General features: G+C 37.5%; 1 protein-coding gene across 15 annotated transcripts in view; it reads left to right on the forward strand.

The window, feature by feature from the left end:
- SYT1 (synaptotagmin 1) overlaps positions 1-24,940 on the forward strand; it is a 360,596-nt gene that overhangs the window by 107,243 nt on the left and 228,413 nt on the right. For 14 of the 15 annotated variants that reach the window (XM_075496130.1, XM_075496083.1, XM_075496101.1 and 11 more), the window contains one exon: positions 19,856-19,917. The gene's annotated coding sequence lies outside the window, so the exon portion shown is untranslated. Of the gene's footprint in view, positions 1-12,652; positions 12,767-19,855; positions 19,918-24,940 lie in introns of all 15 variants that reach the window. The other variant, XM_075496121.1, reaches the window with a different exon arrangement.

The following is a 24,940-nucleotide window of genomic DNA, read 5'->3' on the forward strand; positions in this document are numbered from 1 at the left end:
TTTTTGTTATTTGAAATACTTTTCATGTATTTGAATATTTACAGTTTTCATTACAGGATGTCCTTTTTTACTTAGAAAGGCATGAGAATGACCTGATAGCAAAGCCAGCCTAACTTTTTTTTCCTAAAAGAACTGATTTGCCAAATCTGATCCTGCTAAGGTTGAAATGAGTTTTAATGAATTTTAATATTCTCATTGGCTTCCCTGGTATAGGGTGAGTTTCTTTCACATTTGGAATCTCTGCTTCCTTCTTTAATTCTAGAATAGAGGAACCATTTTAACTTCTTTTCATCTCTTCCCCAAATTGTCAAGACAAACGTGAAGTGGTAGCATTTGGGAGGTAAAAGGTATTTACTAGCAATGCAGTTTTATAAGGTTTCTTTAAATTTGGTTACTAGTCTAGAGTTAGAATTCATCTATAGATGAAGAAATGATTGACAGGTAGGTTTATTTCCTTGAAGATTCAAATTTAAGTGTAAGAACATATAAGATAAGAAGATTCAAATATAAGTGTACTGTTTATTTGTATTTTATAACTCAAGTACTTTGCTTTCCTCTTAATACATCAGATACTTTTCTTTTGCCAATGTTAATTTCAATGACAAAGAACTATGGATAGTTCTCAAAGAAGGTAATACATCATTACAGAAATAGATGACTGGAGATAATTTAAAGGTGAAGGACCACACAAAGCAACTGAGGGTATTGGAATCTGCTGTGTAATATTTATTTTATTTTTAAAAATATACCCAATTTAATTATAATTGGCTTCAGAAAGTGCAAGAAAAAGACAGTTTAAGAAAAGCCCAGTTAAGTTTTTTTCTTTCAAAGATACTATTGTTTCTTTGAAATAGCAAGATTAATTGTTTCAGAACATTTTAAAATTTAACTTTTGAAAACATGGGATCATTTTTAATTTTGGAGTTAGATGCTAGTTGAGATGAGTGTCTGCTTAAAATTTTAATAACATTTTGAAGAGAGAGAAAGTGAATCTCTAAAGTAACCTAAAAGCACTTCTTTTTATCTATATAATCATTGGAGATCAATGGCAAGACATTTTGTTCAATCTGCGATATCAAGGAGTGTAGCCAAGAGTTAAAAATGAATATGGTAAGCCTAAGAGGTGCATAACCAGTACTGCCAAGGTGAACAATAGGGTGTTCAGAGTCTCTGTAAGGAAGATCCAGATGATCCGGCCTCTGTTGCATGCTAGTATTATGGGAATTTTAGCATTTGTTTGCCTTTTACTGACATATTGGGAATGGAATTAATGTCAAGATGAGACAAAAGCATGCAGAAACTAATGTGTTTGTCTCGTGTGAAAACTATGTCTGATGGTGCAAGGTAATAATACTTGAGATAGATTACCTGTCTCAGGGCATTCTTGGTCCATGTACAGAATTAAATTAGCATGCAGCCATCAAAAATCAAAACTGTAAGCATCCCTGAGTAGAACAACGAAGCGTAATTAAAATGCTGTGATTTTATGGTTGATTTATTGTCAGAAAGCATCTGGGCCTTTTCCACCAAATTTTGCCATTATGGCTCTCTTCTAGGCTGACTGTGAGTACTGTTCATTGATTCAGTTATACAAACATATGTTTAACTTGAAGTACAGAAGTAGTCTCAGAGGCTTTCAGACTACTAAAAGTAGTTGAGTGTATTGAGTTTGCATGGCAAGGTTTTGGTATTGGGGGGGCTACAGGGGTGGCTTCTGTGAGAAGGTGCTAGAAGCTTCCCCTCTGTCTGATAGAGCCAATGCCAGCCGGCTCCAAGACAGACCCACTGCTGGCCAAGGCTGAGCCCATCAGTGATGGTGGTAGCACCTCTGTGATAACATATTTAAGAAGGGGAAAAAAACTGCTGGGAAAGAGCAGCCAGAAGAGAGGCCTGAGAATATGTGAGAGAAACAACTCTGCAGACCCCAAGGTCAGTGAAGAAGGAGGGGGAGGAGGTGCTCCAGGCACCAGAGCAGAGATTCCCCTGCAGCCCGTGGTGAAGACCATGGAGGTCCATGCAGATATCCACCTGCAGCCTGTGGAGGACCCCCTGCCGGAGCAGGTGGATGCCCAAAGGAGACTGTGACCTCATGGGAAGCCTGCGCTGGAGCAGGCTCCTGGCAGGACCCGTGGACCCATGGAGAGAGGAGCAGCTTTGCTGGCAGGACATGTGACCCTGTGGGGAACCCATGCTGGAGCAGTTAATGAAGAACTGTGGTTCATGGGAAGGACTCAATTTGGAGAAGTTCATGGAAGACTGTCTCCCGTGGGAGGGATCCCACGCTGGAGCAGAGGAAGAGTGTGAGGAATCCTCCCCTTGAGGAGGAAGGAGTAGCAGAGATGACGTGTGATGAAATGGCCGCAACCCCCATTCCCGCCCCCCTGCGCTGGTGGGGGGGAAGAGGTAGAGAAAATCGGGAGTGAAGTTGAGCCCGGGAAGAAGGGAGGGGTGGGGAGAAGGTGTTTTAAGATTTGTTTTTATTTTCTCATTAGCCTACTCTGATATGTTTGGCAATGAATTAAATTAATTTTCCCCAAGTTGAATCTGTTTTGCCCATGACAATAATTGCTGAGTGATCTCCCTGTCCTTATCTCGACCTACGAGTCTTTTGTTATATTTTCTCTCCCCTGTCCAGCTGAGGAGGGGAGTGGTAGAGCAGCTTTGGTGGGCACCTGGCATCCAGCCAGAGTCAACCCACCACATTGAGTATGTGCTTAAGCATCTTGCTGAGTGTCTTTATCTCTTCACAAGCTATAGCTATTGTTTAGGGAATTTGACATCTCACGGGAGAATGCCTTGTGATCATGTTAAACTGACTAAATATAAAGCAAATAGGTGTTTGTTGATCTGGGAGGAAGCATATATGTTTAGAACTGAGCAGTGAATGAAGTTAACCTGCCAAACGTAAAGCCAAAAAACCAAACATTTAGTTTACTAACTCCTTAAAAAATGAGGAGGAGTATCACCTAGGGAAAGGAACAAAGAGACCCAGTGTGAGGCACAAAGGAAGCTTTGGGATGCAGTGTTATGCCATACGAAAACTGCACAGACCAGTTTTACTGACCCGTGGTAGATCTGGTGAAGTGACCCAGGCCCTCTAATTTCCACTGAGCTGAATAAAAACTCACAAAAGCTACATGATCACTGTAGAAGGGCAAAGCTAATACAAACAGGTCCGTTTTCCCTTCCATCCTGCAAATAGTAGAAAAAGACAGTAGACAAAGTAGAAGAGTCCTGCCCCCCCCCATGCTACCTTCTGGGTATTTTCACTAACAAATTATTTTGTTATTGAAAGCCTTATGACATTTGCGTGTTCTTGAGCTCTCCTACATCCTTCCAGTGGCCTAAAGATTTATGTAGCTTTTGGCTCTTTGCATGAAAAGTGTCAAGTTGTTTCAGGGTAGTAGGGTGTGTTCTGCAACTTACTGTCTTGGCAATGTGCAGAATATTCAAGGTCATTCTGGCCTAAGGGTTTTTCCAAGGTTGTCTGTGATTACAGAGGGCTGCACTTGGTGACCAAGGCGATCCCTTCCATGCTTTCAGGTAGTTCATTTCCTTGTTCTGATACATTTCCTTGATAAGTATTTGAAGTCCTGGGACTTTGTCATTTCATTCTTTGTCACTTCAAAGCAATATTGGTATCTTAGGGTTGGTTATGTAGGAAATTGTAAAGTTACACAGAATGATCTGGCTTTGCTTTAAACAAGGTAGGTTGAACTAAGCAGGAAGATGAATTAGGCTGTCCCAGCCAAAAAATGTGAGCTCCTCTACTTTTTTTAGTAATCCTGCTACTTTGATTCTCAGGGAGAAGGTTTTTCCCATGCTCTACCAAAAATTTCAGACCAGGTCATTCTTGAATACTAAGGACTAGCTAAGGCCAACAGTCTGGCCAGCTCAGTGCTAACCCTGGAGCCCACAGTGGTTGAAATCCTTCCTGCAAGGTTCTTGACCCAGCTGAACATGACTCCATTTTGTCTTGCCTTTTTAATCTTAAGATGGTACGTGCCCTTGGCCACCCTCCTTCAAGGGGAAATCCCAGCATCCTTGGTAGGTTTAGCAGGACTGCCATCTCCAGTGCAGGGCTACCTGTTACCTTCAGGCAGAAAAGCATGCTGTATGGTACCCAAGTTTGAGTAGATCTAACTTGTGTTTCTCTGCATAGTATTGTCTCATGGATATACTGTTGACACATAGGCAATAACAGCTGATAATTTAATTTGTTTCTGGCTCCTTCCTTATTTGAAATGAGTTAGCCACTTCATTCTGGGTACTGTAATGGAAAAAAATAGGAAGCTAGTATTTGTATTATTATTATTGTTGTTGTTATTATTGTTATTGTTATTTTTATTATCAAAAAATCAGACATGAAGTTTTCTATTGATGTTTGGAAGACTAATGCAAGCAAAGTGCTGTTTTTAATAAACAGGCTTGTGGTACAGAATATGCCAAATAAATATACTTAGCGGACTTCCAAAAGTACTCCTGCGGCACAACCTTTTGCCTTCTGCCAAGGTAATTATCACTATCAATGACAGGATCTTTCTATTTTAGTTACCTTGCTTAAGAAGGCTTCAGAAGACATCCAGGCAGAATAAAGACCTAGAACCCTGTTAAAGAATGTCTGTCACTCAGTCTCTGTGTGCCATGTGCAGGCTGGAGCACACCATCTTCCTTTGTTGTTCTCATGCCATAAATTATATAGTATTTGTTACAATTGGTATTTTAGAATGGTACACTGACCTAACTAAAGGTTTTCACACAGCCTGGGTGTCAAAGGCCTCACTGGTGTTGCACAGAGTGATATAAATCTCTAGCTGCTACCATGGAGGTGTCTAAACTGGGATCATCTCTGCTATTCCATTGTGTAACTCAAGACTCTGTAGCCCAGTATCTTAGATATGGGTGATCTTTTGACAATATATATTTTGTGATGTAATGTCACATTGACATTGTATTCTAAAGACTATACCTTTTGATATATTCAGAAATCACAACAATTACATTTTTAATGTGTTGTTTATTCACACATTCAGTTTTATGCCCATACTGGTGTGACGTTACTGTGTTATCCAGAGTAAATATTTCTGCCTCAATCTTTTAATCATATAAAGAGTATAATTTGTCTGTCATAAGCATATGTACGGACTTTATCCAATGCTTGTTTGGTGCACTCTAGTTCATAACCAAAAATCCCCAAATAAATCCAGAACAGCTATATGCAACAGGTTTGGAGCTTGGTTTTCTGGGGGCACGGGGTAGGGAAAGGGGGGATGTTTGTGTGAGTGGATACAGCTTGACAAAGGCATACACTCCTGCAAATACAGTATGTGCCTATACATAAGGTAGTGTGATTTCATTTAGGGCTGCTGAACATAAAAATTCTTTATCTTAGTATTTATAATTATGTAACACAGTAAGTGCAACTAGAAAAAAACCAGCAAAAAAATTCTTTATGAGAGTGAAACATGGAACAGTAAACAATTCAGAATTGTTACTGAATTCACTTTATTATGTTTAAGCAATCCAGCAAATATTGTCAACTGACAGAAAATACTGTTAACAGTCTTGCAGTCCTTTAGTCCTGTACTACCTCTTCATCTTTGTTTAAACCACTCAGTTTAAGAGTACATTTACTTTTTGGTTGAATAATTCCTGTGCTACTGAAGAGATACTACTTTGGGATTTAGTAGGATAAATGTAGTATTAATAATAGTGGCAGGCGAACCACGTTAAATGTATTATCAAACATGTTGTTTCTTTGTAATACAGCCTTGCCCAGAGAGTCAAATGTAATGAGTCTCTACAGATGAATAGTGAGCAGCATTTGATTTGTAGCTTCAAAGAATTTTGTGAAACAAGATGGTGCAAAAAATGAAGGGAGGGATAAAAATTTTCCTGTTTATAATGCCTTATAAAAGCAATCTTAAGGTGTTAGGGCCAAAGGAGAACTTAAACTGTCCTGTAATTTAATTCTAGAAATCAAACGAAGTCTCAGAGGTGCAAACATTCAGTCCCCATGGCAAACAGTAATGCAAAGGTGAAATTTTTAAAAACACTCAAGAGTTGCCTTGATTCTCTCTTACTGAAGTCAATATTTTTATAGACATAAGCTAAGACCCAGTCCTATAGTCTGATCCTTATAAGTACTGCAGGAAACTTAAAAGTGGCAGCGTTTATTCAAAATACTACAGACTTTAATTAATCCTCCAAGCTCCTTCATGAGTTGGATATTATTGTTTCTGCATTATTAGTAGGGAAACTGAACAGTGATGTAAACATGGTATCAGAGCAAGTCAGAGACCAATCCAGGATTACAGCTCTAGAATTCTTGACTTCTAACCCCGTATTAGCTCTGGTAATTCCACTCGCCTCCACGATAATAGCTTGGTATTCACTGAGGGGAAAGGTGGAAACAATAAAATAAATATTTACTTCAACTAGTCCTCAGTTCAGCTAATGTAAGATGATTTCAACTACCTACTTTATTGTGCTTTTCCTAGTCCAGCTTTAAGTTTCACGCGTAGGTGAACTTTACTATTTCCCTTAAAATATTTTAGACCAAAAGCAGGGGTTTTTTGGTATGCAGCCAATGCTTGCTTTCCCTGTTCTATGCTATTATGCTTGCTTACAGTGCTGGTCATGTGCCAAATACTGTCCAAACATCAGTCTTTCAGGTACTTCCTACTCTCTCTTCAGCCTTCTTTTTTAACAGTACTTGTCTGCCTGCCTCATTTCTTCAAAATCTGCCTTTTGAGGGTCCTCTTTGCTTTCCTTAACATTTTCAGTGATCTGTTGAAATGCTTTAATTCTTCATATTGGCAAAGCAAAAACTGAAAACAGATGTATTTTTTCAACAGGCCAAGATAAGGGTATTATCTGTAATACGCATGGAAGATAGCAGTTGAAAGGCCAAAAATCATATTGGTCTTTTTTGTTATATCTCATTGCAAACTCATATTTAGGAGAGAGCACTGGGTAAATTGCAAGACAGTAGATCTGGATTTCATGTCAAGCAGGAATTGCTTTGCAGTTAGGGTAACGTAACCTCTCAGCTTCTTTTTTACCTATCCTTAGCGGCGTTGCAAGATTCAGTATAAAAGTACTTTAAAGAAGTTTCTTACCATATGCTCAAAAGAACTGTCTAGGTGCAAAGAAAGGCAAGTATCAACTCTGTTTGATGCCCATTTTAGTTTAAGGAGAAGGTGGAGAAGAAGGAGAGAAAGCACATCAGGAAGGAACAAATGAAACCAGGGCCGGGGGAGGAGACACTTGTTTTCTTTGGTGTTTTATCTCCTCTCTGACTGTTACTGGTTTCTAATCTTATACAGACTTATTGTCTTGAATTTTCTGATATATGGACTGAGCTTTAAGAAAATATTTAACAAAGGTGTTTGATTTATTGATATATATCCATGTATCTGAATGCACCCCTAATGTTCCTGTTTTAAGCTGTCAGGTTGTTCTGTTCATAATGCAACATTCACATTGCATCCTCAAGTCTCCATGTAGCACAGAGCTTTCCTGAAGACTGACACTGCTGTGGATTGTGTTACTCTATTCTAAGGGAATTAATTTTGGCTAAGAGCCTGCACTTCAGTTATTCTTGAGACAGGACTGTAACCTTATAGGCAAAATGCTGATTTTTGTCAAAAAGAAAAGAAACTGACAGTCAGCTTTGCCAGAGTATGTTGAACATGCATATTTAATATCACTGCAAAGCATAGATTAGAAAATTGTCTGCATGCTTCATAAGTGATAGTAGACATTGATTAAAGCAATTGATTGTACCCTGTGCAAGGAAGTATTTATGGTCATTACATTAATGCCAAAAAGCACCTGTCAGCTTCAGAAAGGGCATCTGCTGATTTGTTGACAGGCAATTTCAAGTTCTCTTTTTACAGAAACTCATATTAAGGGCTTCCTTGAACTATATGATCTTTAACAGATACTTCTTTTTTGCCAGATGCCGAAATACAATTTTAAATACATCATATGGTGTTTTCTTGATTTGTTTAAAATCCATGCTGAGAGGTGCTGAAACAATCATTTTGCATAGCAATGTCTGTTATGCTGTCCCTTCCTATCCATGAATGCAGTTATGCGCTCATCTGACTGTTTACCAAAGCTACACTCACTTGCAACTTCCTACTCACAATACAGTCCCTTACATCTGCCTTGTTTAAAAAAAAAAGAAATCTCAAAATCTCTTTAGTGGTACCTGCTAAATTCTGCATTGGATCATTCAGCAGAGAACTTCAGCATTTCAGTGTTAAGCAGCTTCCCTCTTTTGGGGTTGCTGTGAGATCTGTGGCATTATAGCAGTTTGATATAGAAAGAAGAAAGGGAGATAAATCCCCCTCCAAAGCTAGACTGACTACAGAATTGAGGACGGAATTGAAGGAACTAGACAAAGGGGCTAGAAGAAGCCTCGTAACCTAACTGCAGTGTTGCTCCCCGGAATTAATCTAGCATAAGCTTGCCTTCTCTAGGCCCCTACTTAGATGTCTAATACAGTCTGTTTTAAGAATATATTGCAGTATTAGGTGTTCAGTGGCCAGGCTTGCTTTGTGAGTTGGAAAAATAGATGAGGCACATTTTGGATAATGATGTTCTGTGTTGAGGTAGAGTGTGTCCCTGCTTCAAGACGATGCAGACATTTGTTACGTTTTCTAACTTTTTGTTTCTGCCTCTTCTGGGCCATGGGTAGTACAGATTGCTTTTGTTTTATAGGCTTAGCTAATGTGTTTGCAAATTGCAATGAAAGAATCTCAGAAAATTACTCTATACATCAGCTGAGACAGAACAAATGGTTTTTCTCTTCAAACTGCTCCAGTGTGCTATTTGAGTGCAAATCAGTAGTTTTTATGAAGTGGCTAAAGTTTGGTCTGAATAAACTTTATTTCAGAGAATCTAATAATCAAAAATTAAACAGGTTTCCTCAAGATGGATAGGAAGATTAAATTAAAGGGTGCTTTAAGTTAACATTTGGCTCTACAAAGAGGGAGAAATATTGCTATGTGGGATACTTAGCTTCATTAGCAAAAGTAGTCCAATTAAAATATTTGCCATATGGGTTTTTTTAGGGTTTTCAAATAGACCTTTCTTGAATTTTCCTTGATTCAGAGAAGCTAACGTTAAATGTGACACATGAGATGGTAATTACAAGGTAATTATTTGATTTTCACTAAATAGACATTTCCATTAGATTCCTTCTGGCAATATCTAGCTGAGGAAGTTGATTTTGTAGCCAAATACGATATCAAGATGTCTTTTCTTTACTCAACTATGTAAGGAACAATAATGATAACTACCTCTTTTAATGTTCCTAGCCATCTGTACCTCGACACTCTGTAATGTCTGATGTGCTACTTTTTGATTAGGCTATCAGATTTTCTGAACATGGACTTCATGCTTCCTTTTTTCCTTTTATATAAACTTGCAAAACCACCACTTGTCTCTTATCCTGCTTTTTGTAAGAATATCTTTGCATGTAATCTGCAAGGATTGGCTGTTAAGCTCTTCTGTCACAACCCAGGGTGACACCTGTGATTAAAAGGTCTGCCTGAATTCCCCAGACTCTAGGTTTTTGCTTGTAGTTTCAAGATGAAAAAAGTCATGATGCTTCGAAGTTTCATCTCTAGGATTGCAAAATCATGCCATTTGTCTGGCATATGCACACACTATGTAAAGAAATGTTTTAAGATACTGAAATGATATCTCTGTATTATACAATTATGAATTCAGACCCAAATCCCAGCAGCAATAGGCTAGTTAAAACTTCTACTGTGCTTGCATAAGCGTAGAGATGAAATTTACTTTAGATGCCAGCCCTACCCAATTTGTTGACCAGGGAAGGAAGCCAAGGTGGCTGGGTAGGATGTTACTATGTGCCACTAGCTACAGAAAATAGCATGACTTAGCCACACTACACTGAGACATCACCTGCACTTGGTTAAGAGTTCTGATGACTAAATTCTCTCCCTTGCACAGCCAGCCAGGCTGACAACCATTTATCTCAGGGGTGTGAGACATTTCTGCTGAACTGTGCGGCTGCTGCTGAGTTGGCTTTGCAGCTTCTGAGTATCAAGGTAGCATTTGCAACCGTGGCCACTTACATACCCACCAGTACTTTTCACAGGCTGTAGTCATTTGTCACTCAAGGATCACTCTTGTCATTTAGGTTATATGTTTCTTCAGCAAGTTGTAGCCTGACTGTAAACTCCAGTTTGCTTTGCTCTTGGCATTTACATATTTAATACCCAGACAAAGCTTCTGCCTACTATTTTTTTCTTTGGTTTGGTTTATTTGTTGGTGTCTGTGTGATTGCTCCTCTGTGTCTAGGCAAAAGGAAAAACATTGAAGAACCATAAAGATGTACTGACTGGTCATCTCATTCCTTATCTTTGAAGACCAGTGATACTGATCAGCACATCTCATTTTTACTTCTGTAATGGTGCTATACACTGCCCCTTCCAGGAGACACTGCTGTTTGCTACAGTGACAGGCACTGAAAAAATAATGTTCTGGACAGTACTAAATAAGAAAGACACTTGACAGTGTCAGAAGTAGACTGTGACAAATGTGACAAATGTGAATATAACAGACAGTTTTACAAAAAACAGTCTGTTCAGTTCTCTAATTTTCAGGGGCATCTCCACAAATCCTGTTATTTTCAGGCTAATCCATTTTATTTTTTGTTTCTTTAGATCTTTGTACTATAGAACCATAACTTATCAAAATGCAATTTTTAACAATTGCTTAAGGTTTTTTTTTACTAACTGTAAGGAGGGCTAATATTCTAATATGCTGAGAAAGACAAAGAACATGGTACAAGATTAATTCATACTTTCCAACAGACTTTGTGATGTTTATACAACACACTCATAATAGTAATCCATTCTTGTGACAAATGTATCAAAGACAGAAATAGCACAGTTAATTTTTTAACATAAATAATTAGAAAGCTGCAAACATTTTTGGATTTTTAACTAATTGCTTATGATTTTGTCATCCTAATTGTCTAGCCATAAGGTTGTAAAGTATTTCCACTGATGATGATATAACTGCTTGCTTGCTCTTTTCTTATAATAAAGTTAATTCAATGCTAAATCATAGTAGAGTGATTAGAAACATTTTTAAATTAATTAATAAAGTATTATATGTTGTAACTGGAAATAAATATTTTAAATCCTCAAGTATGCTTACTTTATTTAGTGATCCTATTATTAATAAATTCTAGTACCAGTACAGATCAGTGCTTTCCAGTTTGGTTTTTAATTTTGATTTTTCATTCTTTGCTGCTGCTGACCACAGAAAGGTACAATGCATCATCTCTTCTTGTAAAGAAAAATCTTCATTTAGGTTGATGACACTTCATTCTCTTATTAGTTTAAAATGTGGTTCAGCAAAAAGGAAAAGCCAACTGACACCATGAGAGTAGTGAAATTTCACATGAAGGCTAAAAACAGTAGTCTTGGGACATGAAGCCCCCAGATAGTTACAGAAAGGCGAAAGGGAGTGGAGAGCTATTGGTGTGGAACAAAGGATGTTGCATCGTGGGCGCAGAGCAAGCAACATTAAAATGAATGCGAGAGATCATGGATAGCAGCTTTGGAAATTGATGTACCTGTTTTTATAGGATTTATTTTGCTGCATTCCAGAAATCTGAGCAATATGTAGGCCGTTACTTCTTGGATTAGTAAAGGAGGGGGTAAGCAGTAACTTGGTTTTGTCTGTTTAGACTTGGTAGAATTTCATATTTCTTTTTAATAAGTTTCTTTAGGAGAATTAAAACAGCAGTATGAATAAAACTTATAGTATATGAGAGAAAGTGTGGGCTAACATTATACCAATGGTGAATTATCATCTTTTAGTATACATATCCAGGTGAACCTCAGAATAAGTCTGTTTAGGATTTTCTTTTACTCTAAAAAGTTGTCCTTGAAGGGATGCATTTAAATGGCCAACAAATATTGAAGTTGTTGCTACTGTAAGTCTCTTTAAGGTAATATAGAAAGGTTGTTAGAACAACTCACCCATAGATTACATTGCTTAGTCTGCTGAGGTGCTGATATTCAGTATCAGGTTTTATGGGTGAATTGCTTGCCCATATTAGTGCATTTTTGTAAAGCAGAATTGAGAAATAAATTAAAAAACCCTCACGCCGAACTTCCAGAACAAAAAGATCAGCAGCATTATGTAATGTATAATCAGTTCCTGCAGTGGATATTGCAGCAGGTTCTTTCGTCCTGTGATAAAAGCAATTAGATTTTGAATCTCCAAACACTGGAATGCAGCTGAGTGTGTATCGAAGGTACTGAAGTTCTTCAAAGAGCTTACGGTTAGATGGCTTGTGTTAGTTCCATGAAATACACTAGCTATTAATGTAAAGATCTATGTTATCTTTATGTGAAGGATTTGGGAGACTGATTAAAAACCTTCGCTGTGCTTCTAAATAAATCTTGGTCTATAGCTGTAAAGCAACCTAAATACGACTTCTGAAACCAATTTTGCTAGGAACTATTTTCTTATAATTTCATATAATCCAAGAAATCTAGTCTAAATAGTGTTATGAAGCAACTTGTGGAGGACTGGATTTCTTTTTTCTTAAATGACTCAGAAAATAATGGTAGCTCTTTATCTTTTTGTCTAGGAAAGCCTGAAAATATTTGGAACTAAATTTGATGAAATGCCATGTCAGGAGTGCTGGTTGTTTCAGCTGAAGCCTTGAAAACTTTCACTTGGGAAAATGAAGTCACCCTCTGATGTATGAAGTTTTTAGGGCTTTTTATTACTGATAAATGTTAGTAGTTTTCTCATGTGTTCATATTTGCAAATGGAAAAATGTAGGCTTCATGTAAAGTTTGAAAAGACTACTATTTTCTAAGAAAATGGCTGAGACATACCCAGCAATCACAAAGCAGGAATGGCAAGCTATGCACTGTGAAGACTCTTCCCAGAGCAGCTCCACAGTTGCTACATGGCAGATGCAGCAAAGGGGTTGAAGTGTCTCTATATAGGGTGAACACATCCAACTTGTCTAATGTTCTGTCATATGCAAAGATTTCCTGGGAGTCTGTGCCACATTTGGTGTGCATCCACATCTCTGGCACATCTGACATCCCATTTATACAGCAGGACTACAGTTGCTTCACTGTGAAATGCGTGTTAGTAGAGGAAGAGCCATATATTGTCCTGGATAGATACTGGGGGGGAATGCTAGTGCTGCCTGAAATTCTGATAATCTGTGGCATTCCTGCATATGGCCGAGAGTTGTCATAAGAACATAGGCTCAAGTTGATTCAGATACCGATTTGTGACTGTATTGTCACTGGCTATATTATCACCATTAATAGGTTTTCTTTCATGAAAAGAGAATCTTTTAGTGCCCACTGATTCATATGATTGTTTATTGATCATGAAGTTATAATACTGACCTAAGTGTGGTTGATTGAAATATCAAACTGGATGGCTCTTTTAACATCAAGCCAAGCGAGAGAATAAAACAGAAGCTGGAAAAGGCTGTTGATGAGCGAGAGGAGATCTGAATCCACCATGACTGAGAACCAAGGAGGGCAGCAAGGCATGTTCTGGGCGGTGCTAGTAGGAGAAACAGAAGCTGAGAATGAGAAGCATCACGCAGCTGGGAGAGGGATGCAGGGAGAGGGATGCAGGGGCACTTGAGGAGCAGCTAGCACTTACTGAGGGTTCGTAGCTATTCTTTAGCCTCTGTATGAGTTGTGTGTAGCAGAAATACAGTACGTCAGATCGAGGTGTGGACTATAAGCAAGAAAAGACTAGCCAGTTTCCTATGGAAAAAGGACCACAGAGCCTCCATGGAGTTGAAACCCTTGGATCTTTAATCTGCTAAGAACTGAAATTTTGAGGAAGCCACGGGTGAGCAGCATCTTTGAACATTAGGCAGCAGGTAACTAAATACAAGTGAACAGAGGCCAAAAAAAGCAGCTTCATTGCCAGTGTTCTAAAAAGTACTCCCAGGGACAAATTCTGCAATAAGCAGAGTCCTCCACTAAGTAGAGAAATCCCTAGAGCTGAAAACTGTGTTTGACTTTATCACATGGGTCACAGGGTGGGGATGACCAAGCAACAGACTGAATGGGCAGAAGAAGCAGGCTCTAAATACTGTTTTTACCACTAGTGGCCAAAGTGACACTGTATGTGTATTCTGTTAAATTGTAGGCTGAAATATTTAAATATCGTATGTCAATACCTAAAAAAAATCTTGCAATCTAGTTAATATCTGTAAACTTAAATGGCTGTCCAAATGGCAGCTCCCCTATGTAGGTACTCTGTCTTTACATACTGTGCTGAATAAATGCTCATGTGTGTGAATGAGGATGGGAGAATTTCTCCTGCTGCACCAGAAAGTATGTAGTCAACCAATATCTTTTCTTTTTCATTCTGTTGCTCTAAATTTCTCCCTTGTCTTTAAAAATGGCTCCTTGTCTTTGTTTATCTTTTCTCTTTCATTTCCTGTTTCAAAAGTTGTTTCCTTTCCCTTAGGAAAACCAGCAGCATGCATCCATATTTATCCATTTCCACAAATTTACTCCCTGTCCTGGTTTCTCCTCCTAGTTTTGAGAGGACAGAGGATCTGGTAACAAGCTCTTACAGGCAGAAGTTTGCAGTCTCTCTTCTCTGTACACTGACACCTAATGGCAGGCATACATCTGAGAATTTTATTTTTTAAAGCCTTAGATTGTTTTAAAACCCTCTGGACTGTTGCAGTCCAAAATGTGAGAACAGGAATATTTTTGTGTGTCATTCACTGTGTTAATCCCATTCCGTATACAGTCTGAGAGGCTTTCCAGAAAAGGGGGTCCATAGAAGTGCTTAGCTTTCCTACCACTATTTATTCCCTTATCAGACTTTGCATGAAATTTGCAATAAAGTTGGTAATAAGTAGGGTTTTTTCTGATTTTCTTATTTGCTAGGGATTCTGGATTTGGATTTACAGAATATCAAAGACTGCTGAGCCTCCTTTCATTCATTATTCTGCAACTCACTTGTTTGTGCACTACGATATGTGTATCTTTATCAAATAATATGTATATTGTTTTTGACTCTTCTGTACTGTTCTCCATCATTTCTTACTTGGCAGGGTGACGGGTGTGAGGGGAAGAATGCTTCATCTAATACACAGTAGCTTAGAGGAGTGCAATTTAGGGGTTTTTTTGTGGAGGTGTATTTAAAATTAGTTTCTGTTTTGTTATATTGTAGGCCTGAATTCGGTCAGTAATGACCTCAATAGTGCCTGTTTTAATGTAATCCCTGCTTGCTGACTTGCTGTTCCAAGAATAAAAATTTAAGCCAAAAGATTTAATGAAATCCTTTGGGATTAGTGCTCACTGGGCTGGGGAAATTGCATATCAACCTTTTCTCTGTACTCTAGCCATACGGTTTGGTATTTGAATAGGAGGGTGTCCAAGAGAGACAACTCTGAGTTCATCAATAATTTACATTTTTGTTAGTTACAAACCTGGTATTTGGGATTCTGTTGCCATAGCAATCCATCTGGGCCTGAACGGATAGTGTTTTAAGTGGTGGTTGTATAGGGATTCACAGTGTGTGCTTTAAATCCCTTCTAAACTAATCCTCAGATCTGTTCTGTGACTTATTTGAGGCTTCAACAAAATCAATGTTACTCACAGTAAAAAGTTTATGCTGAGCAAATTAAGCCCATAAAATATTAGAATATGCATATGATTAAGGACTGTAAAGTTCATAATGTATGACGGTTTCTGTTTCAATATGTGAAGCAATTAATAAATGCCCACAGCTCCATTTTTTTCAAAATACATAATTTGTTGCACATTATGCAACTAGAAATTATCCAGACTCTGTACTGGTTATTAACTAATTTAAACTTCATAATCGAATGCTAGCCTCATTTTCCCAGACGTCAGTTCTATGTTTTACAGGATGTCAGTCTATTCATAATACTGTATAACTTCCACTTTCAATTAATCTGATTTTCTCTCTTATAAATAATTCTAAGGCAGAGAATAAAATTTGAAATTCCCATTTTCAATTCTAATACTACTGGAGTTGGGTTTTGAGGCTGCGCTGCTAAATTCACTAGGCTAAACACCAGCTGCTTTTTGTTTGAAGTTTGGTTGATATTTTCTCATTTTGCCACCCAAAATTTCAAAATAGTTTATTCAAAACCTCCCAGATATGCCACATAAAACAATGTCCTCAGGTTTGAAAGACGGTCAATAAACTCCTCAGCAAACCTGGGCTAAGTTTCAGCTCTGTCAAAACCAAAACCCTCCTGAAACTGATTTCCAGAGCTTTTAGTTCTTCATAACAAAACTGTTGTCCAGTTGTGCTCTCAAACTGTCACTAAACCATAATGATGATGTATTAGCAGCTCTTTGTTACTCCAGAGTATAGAGATTCGCTTTGCAAAATTATTCCTCAATGTTTGAAAGAAGAGAGAGAAAAATATTCAAATAACAGCCATATGCTCTACTAATGAGTGTTTAGCCCATAATCCTAAACAGACAAAAATTGTTTCTTCATGGAGTTTGCAAAAGATCACATGGTTCTTCCTGGCTGTAAAAATAGTAATAGAATAAAGAAACTGCAGGTGGCCTAAGAGATCTTGAGAAATCTTTAATTACCATGCAACTTCCCTTTCGTCTTTTATATTACAGTTCACAATGAATAGTGAAGCATGTAATAGAAAGGGCTTATTTTTGCCATGATTCTGTGATGCTAAAAATGTTCTGTCACCTGTAGTAAATGTAAATCTACTCTGTTTCTGTACAGGTTAAACAAGAGTTTCCTGAGAAAAACTGCAAAGAATCCCTTCCTTGCAGTGGAGTAGGGTTTCATTTCATGAGCAAAGATACGCATGTATATTCTTAAATTCAGTGTGGCTGACTGAAGTTTATTTATTTTAGAGGTCTAGTTCTTCTACCCCAGCTTAACAGGACTATTTCCGTAATTGGTTACCACTAAAGGTAACTGGGAACAGAGAGCTTAGAATTAACTAAAAAAGGCTTTGTTTTGATTGCTTTTGCATATCCTTATGACTAACTAAAGTAAAAGTTGCAGATCATTTACATGATTCCTTACCCTAAAATTGCATGCCCTAAAGTATCTTCTGTAGATACCATTTGTAAAATATAGATTACACTTCAAAGGGATATTACAAGATGTATTCAGGCATATCAAAATGTGTTTCTGTTGATATTTTCAATGATTTCATTAGGAAAAGTCTTTCCTTGCAAATATTATTGAAATGAAAACGGAGCCTTGGAAGATACTAGTGGTGTGACAGATGCTATTTGTAGCTCTGGAAATATAGTTGTCACTGCAGGGAATCTCCTGCACTGAAGACCCACAGGAGTCCATAACCAAGGGTGAATGAATTAATCTGCCAACACATCTCATAAAAAATAGCCTGCGTTTAATAGTAAGTGATAGAAACACAGTTGAATTACTCTGGTAATTTTGTTGATCTTTCTCTAGAAATGCAATTCTTTCCCCTTTATTTCTCTCTATATATTTTAGCTCTGCAAATCCTTGCAAAGGGTGCTGATATTTAGTTTCCTTGATTACTGTTGATTTTTATTGATTGGTTTTTACTTATTTATTCCAGATCTGCATTATGGTTTTCATATGTTTTGGAAACTCTGTCCATCAACTTCAAGGGAGCAGGCGGGCTGTCTCTGCACTTAATGAAGCACCACACTTACTCATGGTTTTGCTTAAATTTGCTTCTCTAATCTAGCACATAACCTGTATTTTTGTTCAGTTATTTCCCATTAGCACTGAAGTAAACATCTGTCTTTCCGTTTTCTGTCTTTGCAGCAGAAGGAAATAGTTAATCTTCTGAAAGGCTCAGTAATAATATGACACAGCTTGACACAGACAGCTTAGAGAAACAGGGGAAGATTGAGACAGTGTACCGCAGAGCAGGTGTGACTCTGTGTGTTAATTTCTCTAAGGCACTTGCAGCTACCTCTATTCAAATGCAAGATGTACACAGAGACCTGAACCAAAACCCTGGCTCTGAACCCCAGGAGAAGGTTGGGATTAGAGCTTTTAATTGAAACCTGTCTCTGACTGTGTCTGAATTTCAAATCCCTCCGTTTGGGAGGGCTTGAATGTCAGGGAGAGGCAAAGTTTTGGTTGAACCCATTCAAGAGGTATTGGAGTGCAGTAACTCAGATTAGGTCTGTCATAGCCTGTACCAGGACATTTTATACAGCTAATAAGGAGCACCAAGCTATGTAAGGCCTGCTAAGACTATTGTCAGATGTATTGCAACCTCTGGTAAAGAAGTGAGTTGATCCCCACAGCTGTGTTTTACACCAGGATCTGAATTATTCTAAACCCTTTCAAAATAGGAGTTTCGTATCATTGTCCAGCTAACTTTGCATTGTTCGAGTGCTCCACAACTCCTCACTGATATCTAGGACATAACGAAATAGGCTGTTAGATAGAAGAGCTAATCCCTACAGTTCAAAAAAGTTTAAAACTTAATAACAACAGAATACTATATGCTTCAGACTCACGGACTATATAGCCCTCAGCTCCAAACAGCTGTTACTTGTTGCCTAACAGGTTTCTTCAGTAGACTGACATGCAAATGAGTGATTTCTGGGATATCATACATATTGACAGAACTATACAGAAGGCAATATTAATTTTTTACTAAAAAAGAAGGCAAAATTAGATTTTTTTAATCAGTTATGTTCTGAGTCCTTCATTATTTGAGTCATGAGAGATGGTAGCCTGGTTAATTTAGAGTGAGATGCTGGATGGAATCGTGATTTGCCTTTTTTAAAGACCAGAGTAAGGGTTGATGTGATACAGTTTGACAATTTTAGATAACAGCAGTTTCATTTTCCTCTGACAAAGGTGATGTAAAATTAAAAATACATTTACCTATCTTGGTAATGGTGCATTTGGCTCCCTTTTTTAACTGCATCAGAATTGGTCATCTTCACAGTTAAGTGCCTTCACAGCTTGATCCTGCCTGCTCTTTCACGTCACTGCCCTTTTGCAACCCTTATTGCCCATCAGTCCCAATTTTCTGCCTTCTCTCATGCAACCTTTATTCATGAAAATTGCTAATAGTAAAAATCTGCAAAGCCAGTATGCTGTGTTCCTTCAAATCCTGCCTTAAAACTCACCTCTGTTGTGATACCTGTGATACCTGCTGTGTTCCTTCAAATCCTGCCTTAAAACTCACCTCTGTTGTGATACCTGTAAACTGCCCAAGAAGGACTAAGCAGCTGGTGTGCTGTGATCAGTGCTTATTACGCTAATTGTCTGCATGAAACGGTGGGAGTGAGGCATCAGACACCCCTCTGCAGCATGTCCCACTATCCTCCAGAAGCGGTGGGGGAGGCTGTGGCTGTCATTTGAGGTACACGTTGTTTTTCCCTTAACTCTTCAGTCTAATGGGGTAATCCAGCCAAGATCTAATACAGCGTGAGAATTTAATTTTGACCGGAGGATTGCCAGCCTCACAGGTGTGAAAGCCTGTCACCTTCCCTGACTTGGGAAGAGCTGCAGGTGCCCAGATGCAATTCAGATGACCAGAATTTGGTATGAGGTTTCAAAAGACATTTTTTCCCTGAACCCGTGGATTTCCCATCTGTGCTGCTATTGTAGTACCTAAGACTGGAAACTTTGCCTTTTAAGGAAAAGGAGCAATATGGATTTTCTCTTCTGGACACTTTCACAAAAACCCAAGGCTTTAAATCTTGGAGTAAATCAAAACTAAATATGAAAATGGCAAACTTCTGTGGCACAAATGAAACTAGGTAATTTATTTTATGTAGATGGTAAATGCATGTATTTGTTTTTCTTACAGAAACGTGGAGTCCTGAATAAACAAAGAGAAGAGAGTTAAGCACGCGGTCTGTATTGTGAACAGTAAGTGACCAGATTACATACTCTGAAGCTAAACGCTATTTGTACTTCCATTTTTTTTTTTATTTTTTCTGACTCGCAGTTCTTTTAACAAGTGTAAGAAATTAGTGCAGTGAGCATTTCTGCCTTTTATCCAACTCAGTTTCATTTCACAGGGGTAGACTTTTATTAATCCTATAATCGTTTTAGGTAAGAGGCCCAGATAATCCACACAATGTGTCTTCATTGCTGCCCATACTGAAAATATTGCCTTTTTCTTCTCAGTAAAAGTGAGTTGTAATACTAGAAGGTACCAAGCTAAAAATAGCATTACACTAACATTTGCTCACACCTGAAATTTTGCAGAAAAGGAGTTAGGTTTATCAGTGTAGCTGGATCCTGTTGGGTCAGGGACACGAGTAAGAGACTTTTATGGGTTTGTGTTAACCACTTAATCACTGACTAATTGTTCTGAACTGCCCTGGTCAGAGCTGTGCTGTTCACTGCACAGTATGACCAATCACAGTGCATGGCTGCACTGGCCTTTGATAACTACAGCTTTATAAAACATCAAGAAATTAAGACTACTCACTGAGACAAGAAAATGAGCCATGGTTGTGTTGTGTATATTATTGATGTCGTCCTTTGAAAAAAATCTCAGGGTCCTGGTGAAGTACTAGTCGTGATACAGTAGAGGACAGACACTGCTTTTATTGCCAATCCTAAGTAATATGCGCTGGGAAACATAGCAGGGTATATGGGTGTACTGCATTACTGCGTATTAAAAGGTGGCAATATCCTTTAAGAACCAAAGCGGGTGAATGTGTGTTAAGGCATTTCTGTTACAGTTCCAACAAAACAGTTGCTCTATGCTATGTGCTAATAGAGCCTGCTTTTTTGTGGTAGAAGATTGTGGACAGTAAGTAATGTACAGAGAATATGTGCTCTTCAGCACCATTCTGCTTATAGAATACACATCTGACAGTATATCGTGCAGCAGAATTGAAGGAATTCTATTGTCATATACAAAATCTCTATTCATTTAGCCAAACTGGCATATGGAACAGACTAGTTTTGGGTAGAAATAAATCTTGAATATTTTTTGGCAAGCAGTAAAAATAAGGCTCTGTGGTGGAAAAGAATGTGTATAAACCTCAATAGCCAAAAAATGCCCAGTTGCTCTGGGCAACCAAGTTCAATGATGGGTTTTAACATTACATTTAATCAGACAACATGAAAGGAAATGTGTGACATTTCACTGAAGCTGAGGGCAACATAATGCTTGTTTGAAAATCTGTATGGTTATTTATACAATGTACTAAACAACCAGTAGGCATTTTCTAGACATATAATGAATCATACATATGCTCTACAAGATCATTAGAAAAAAAATCAATTTAAAAAAAAAATTTTCAAAACTCTTATCTTATTTATCTATTCCTCTTAACTTTCCATTGCTTCTTCTGTCAATCATACTTTCATTCTATTTTCTCTTCTTTCCCCCCGTGACTCTTATGGTTTATATTCCCTACATGCTATCATACCTCTCTTCAGCCTTTATGTTTCCCCTCTTTTACTTACACAGCTAATCTGCTCCAACTTCAAAGTTTCTCCTCACATCTCCCACACAGGGCCATCTCCTCTTTCTCTTGGCAGATCTGCATCACAGAATGTTCCCGATCTTTGGCAAATTTTGAGCTTGCTATTTCTAGTATCAAATAGATACTCTGCAGACCAAGAGTATTATTGGTATTGTCAGGTAATAATGCACAGAATAATGCCCTATACCTATATCTAAGGAATTTGTGAAGGGTTGCAATGTATTGTAATATGGGTCAGCTCTTGCAATTTTTAGTTGACATGTGGAAAGATACGGTGGAACTTGTGGGAGTTGTTATTTAACGCATGGGATACCTTCAACCAAATCAATTATGGTTTTCCCCCGGATCTTAAGTTTTGGCAGCAGATAACTGGTAGTTACATGCATAAATATTAGCAATTCCAAGCAATTTGTATAATTCCACTGATGTATGTATACAAAAATCCAGTTGTTATAGACCTGTTTGTAGAAAGTAAATTTCACTACTGCAGACACTCAAAGATTTTCTCCTCACTTGTATTCCTGTGTCAAGTGGCCAGAACTCACAGGCAGCTCTTTCAGAACAGCACGGATTTATTTGTGTATAGTGAGAAAAAATTAATCAACTATTATTGGTACTCCATCACATACAAATTCTCTCTCTCCTGCTGGCAGAATAGGTTGACAGAACCTTTTCATAGTATCCATCAGTTAATTTTATCAGTCATGGTATTATGATTATAAACCACAAATGATCTAACAATGAATATATAATTACAGAAATGAAACTGTACAGTGGTTATTTAACATTTGTAATGTGTAATTTATTTAACACTCTCTTTGGAATATAATAAAACAGAAATAAAATTACATTTATCTCTCATCCATCATCAATGAGGAGCAATGTTACCAGCTTGATCAGGCTATACATTCAGCCATGTAGGGAAGTTCATGTGTGCTACCTTTGGGCCTGCTTAAAACACGCTTGTGAACTGTATGTTATTCTTACACTAAGCAACAAGTCATTCTTCTGACACTGGGATTAATAAATTGTGGATCTTTGTTTTAAAATACTTTTTTTTCTCAACCTGAATTGAAACCTAAAATTTAAAATATCCAGGCAAAATAGGCAAAATATTGAGAGGCAAAAGTACTGGATTCTAGATATAGGAAGAAGATAAAATTAGTATCATTCTTATTAAGAAAAGGATAAAATAAAAGTCATAGTATCTACTATATTTTGTGGGGTTTAATTGTTCTCGTCTTTGTTTTAAATGCAAGGGTCCTTGTCGTTTGGCTTTGATATTGCAAAAGATCACAGTCATCCTTTGTGGAGGAGGGAAAAAATCTTGCAATGTCCTCCAAAAAAGGTGTCCATTGTCCTCACATTGTCAGCAGCGATCAAATTTCATCTGCCACATACTGTGGTTTATCAAATAATTGACATCTTTAGTGGCTGCTGGTTGATAACAGTTTTTTCATTATTCTTGTTTAATAAAGACAAGGTCAGGTAATGTGACATAAATTAGGAGACTGCACAAACAAAGCGCAAATACAGGAGGAGGATGGCTAAACTGTGCTCTGCTGCGAGCAGATGAGAGGAGGCTTGGCCTGCTGAAAATTATGGTACAGGCAGTTTGACTCCATTACATGGAGAGGAACTAAATTCATATTAGACTTACCATTAGCTCATGAGCACACAGTATTACTGTTGTTTACCCTAATATCTATTTCGAAAGCTACTGTGTTTTATATTTTACCATTTACCATATTATATCTAGAGGTATGTAATGTACCAGAGATGAAGTAGTTAAATGAAGGGTTCCTTGGTTTTGGAAGGGTCAGTTTTGTAAAAGTTGAATTTATGACCCTTCAAAAAGAAATGAGCCTGTGGTTTCTGAATGTTCTCTACTAATCACAATAATCTTCCCTTACATTACATTTCAGTCTTTCATTGCAATATAGTAATCCAGAAGCAGCATGGAAGTGCCTTCATTCCCTGTGCTCCCAGGTTTTGTCATTGCCCATTAAAATTCATGTGCGTATACTGCAGGCTTGGATAAAATAGTTCATTTGAGTCATTTGAGTGTTCACACTACCTGAATTCTTTAATGAGGTCTTGCCATAAATTAGTTTCACTTTTCTTTTTTTTTTTTTTTTTTTTCTCCCGCAGTGGAAGTATGAACTTCTGGTAAACTATATAGTAAGATTTGCATAGTTTAAAGGGTTTTTATTTTGTCTCTGTTTTGGTTATCATGTTAAGACTATTCAGAGTAGTATATTCTCTGTGACTTCCATGCTTACAAAATTCTGTGCCTCAAAATCTCATTTTTCTTTTTTTTATCGATCTTGTACTACAGACACAGCTTTGCATTTTTTAATGTGAGATCTCTGACACAGATTTAGATTCTGTACTGCTTTGAGGTATGCTAGTTATGCAACCTAATTTTGCAAAATGGCGCTGTGTTTGTACTTCCCTGGGGCTTCAGTTTAGTTATCGTCTATCATTTTAGCACTGTGATTGATTACTCCCTACTATTTAATTTATCTGCTGCAGCTCCTCAGCTTTTTCTTCAATTGGTAAACGCATACTTTTCTAGACACATTTTCAAATGATGTGTTTTCCAAGTGCCCCAGAAGTCATGTAATCAAATTTTTCTCAGCTAGGAATTTAACCATTTAAGCCATTTAATGGTTTCAAAACATTATTGGCTGATATTTTGTCTCTTACTTGGAATTTTTGCACTGGAAATCTGTGTTGTATTCTCCATTTTTCAATGTTATTGTATATATTTATTCTGGAATATAAGTGTATTTACCAACTGCTTCTTTGTCCCAGTAAACAGTAAAAGTAAACAAAAGTAAACAAAAAACAGTAAAAGAAATGAGCACCTTTTTTAAGTGTAGGAGCCAAATGCATGGGCTGATGATGATGCAGTAGACTTTAACCACTTTTGCACATTAGGTTTCAAAAGCAAAATATTTATTAGCTTAATCTGCTTGTTGGAATTTCACAAACCAGCTTCAGTCAGTAGGGTTAACATGCTTGTTTTCTTGTCTTATATACTGTGTTCCTGTACTATAATTTGCTATTTTTAAACATTACTTGAATATCAAGTTGGCTATGATTTTAGATCAGGCTTTTTCAGAGTAACAGCAAGTTTGCATTTAAAAAAGGGGTTTTTTTTGCATTAAGTCATACTGTGTATACACATGGCAGCAGTTTTACACAATTACTGAGGCAACTTCCAAAATGCTACTATAATGAACTGCTTCTATGATCCACATATCAAAGAATTTTTAATGTCAAATTTTCTTTTCTCCTGGAGTTTTTATTACGGCTCTATGTTGTCTGTGTTTTTGAATGGAGAGGTTGATAATTTGTTTTGATGTTTTTACTTTTTAGTTACTGACTGTATTTAGTATTTGTGATTAAAATCTCTCAGTAAGAAGAATTATACTGTGTCA

The sequence above is a fragment of the Mycteria americana genome, chromosome 1 (assembly GCF_035582795.1).
Source record: "Mycteria americana isolate JAX WOST 10 ecotype Jacksonville Zoo and Gardens chromosome 1, USCA_MyAme_1.0, whole genome shotgun sequence".
NCBI lineage: Eukaryota > Metazoa > Chordata > Aves > Ciconiiformes > Ciconiidae > Mycteria > Mycteria americana.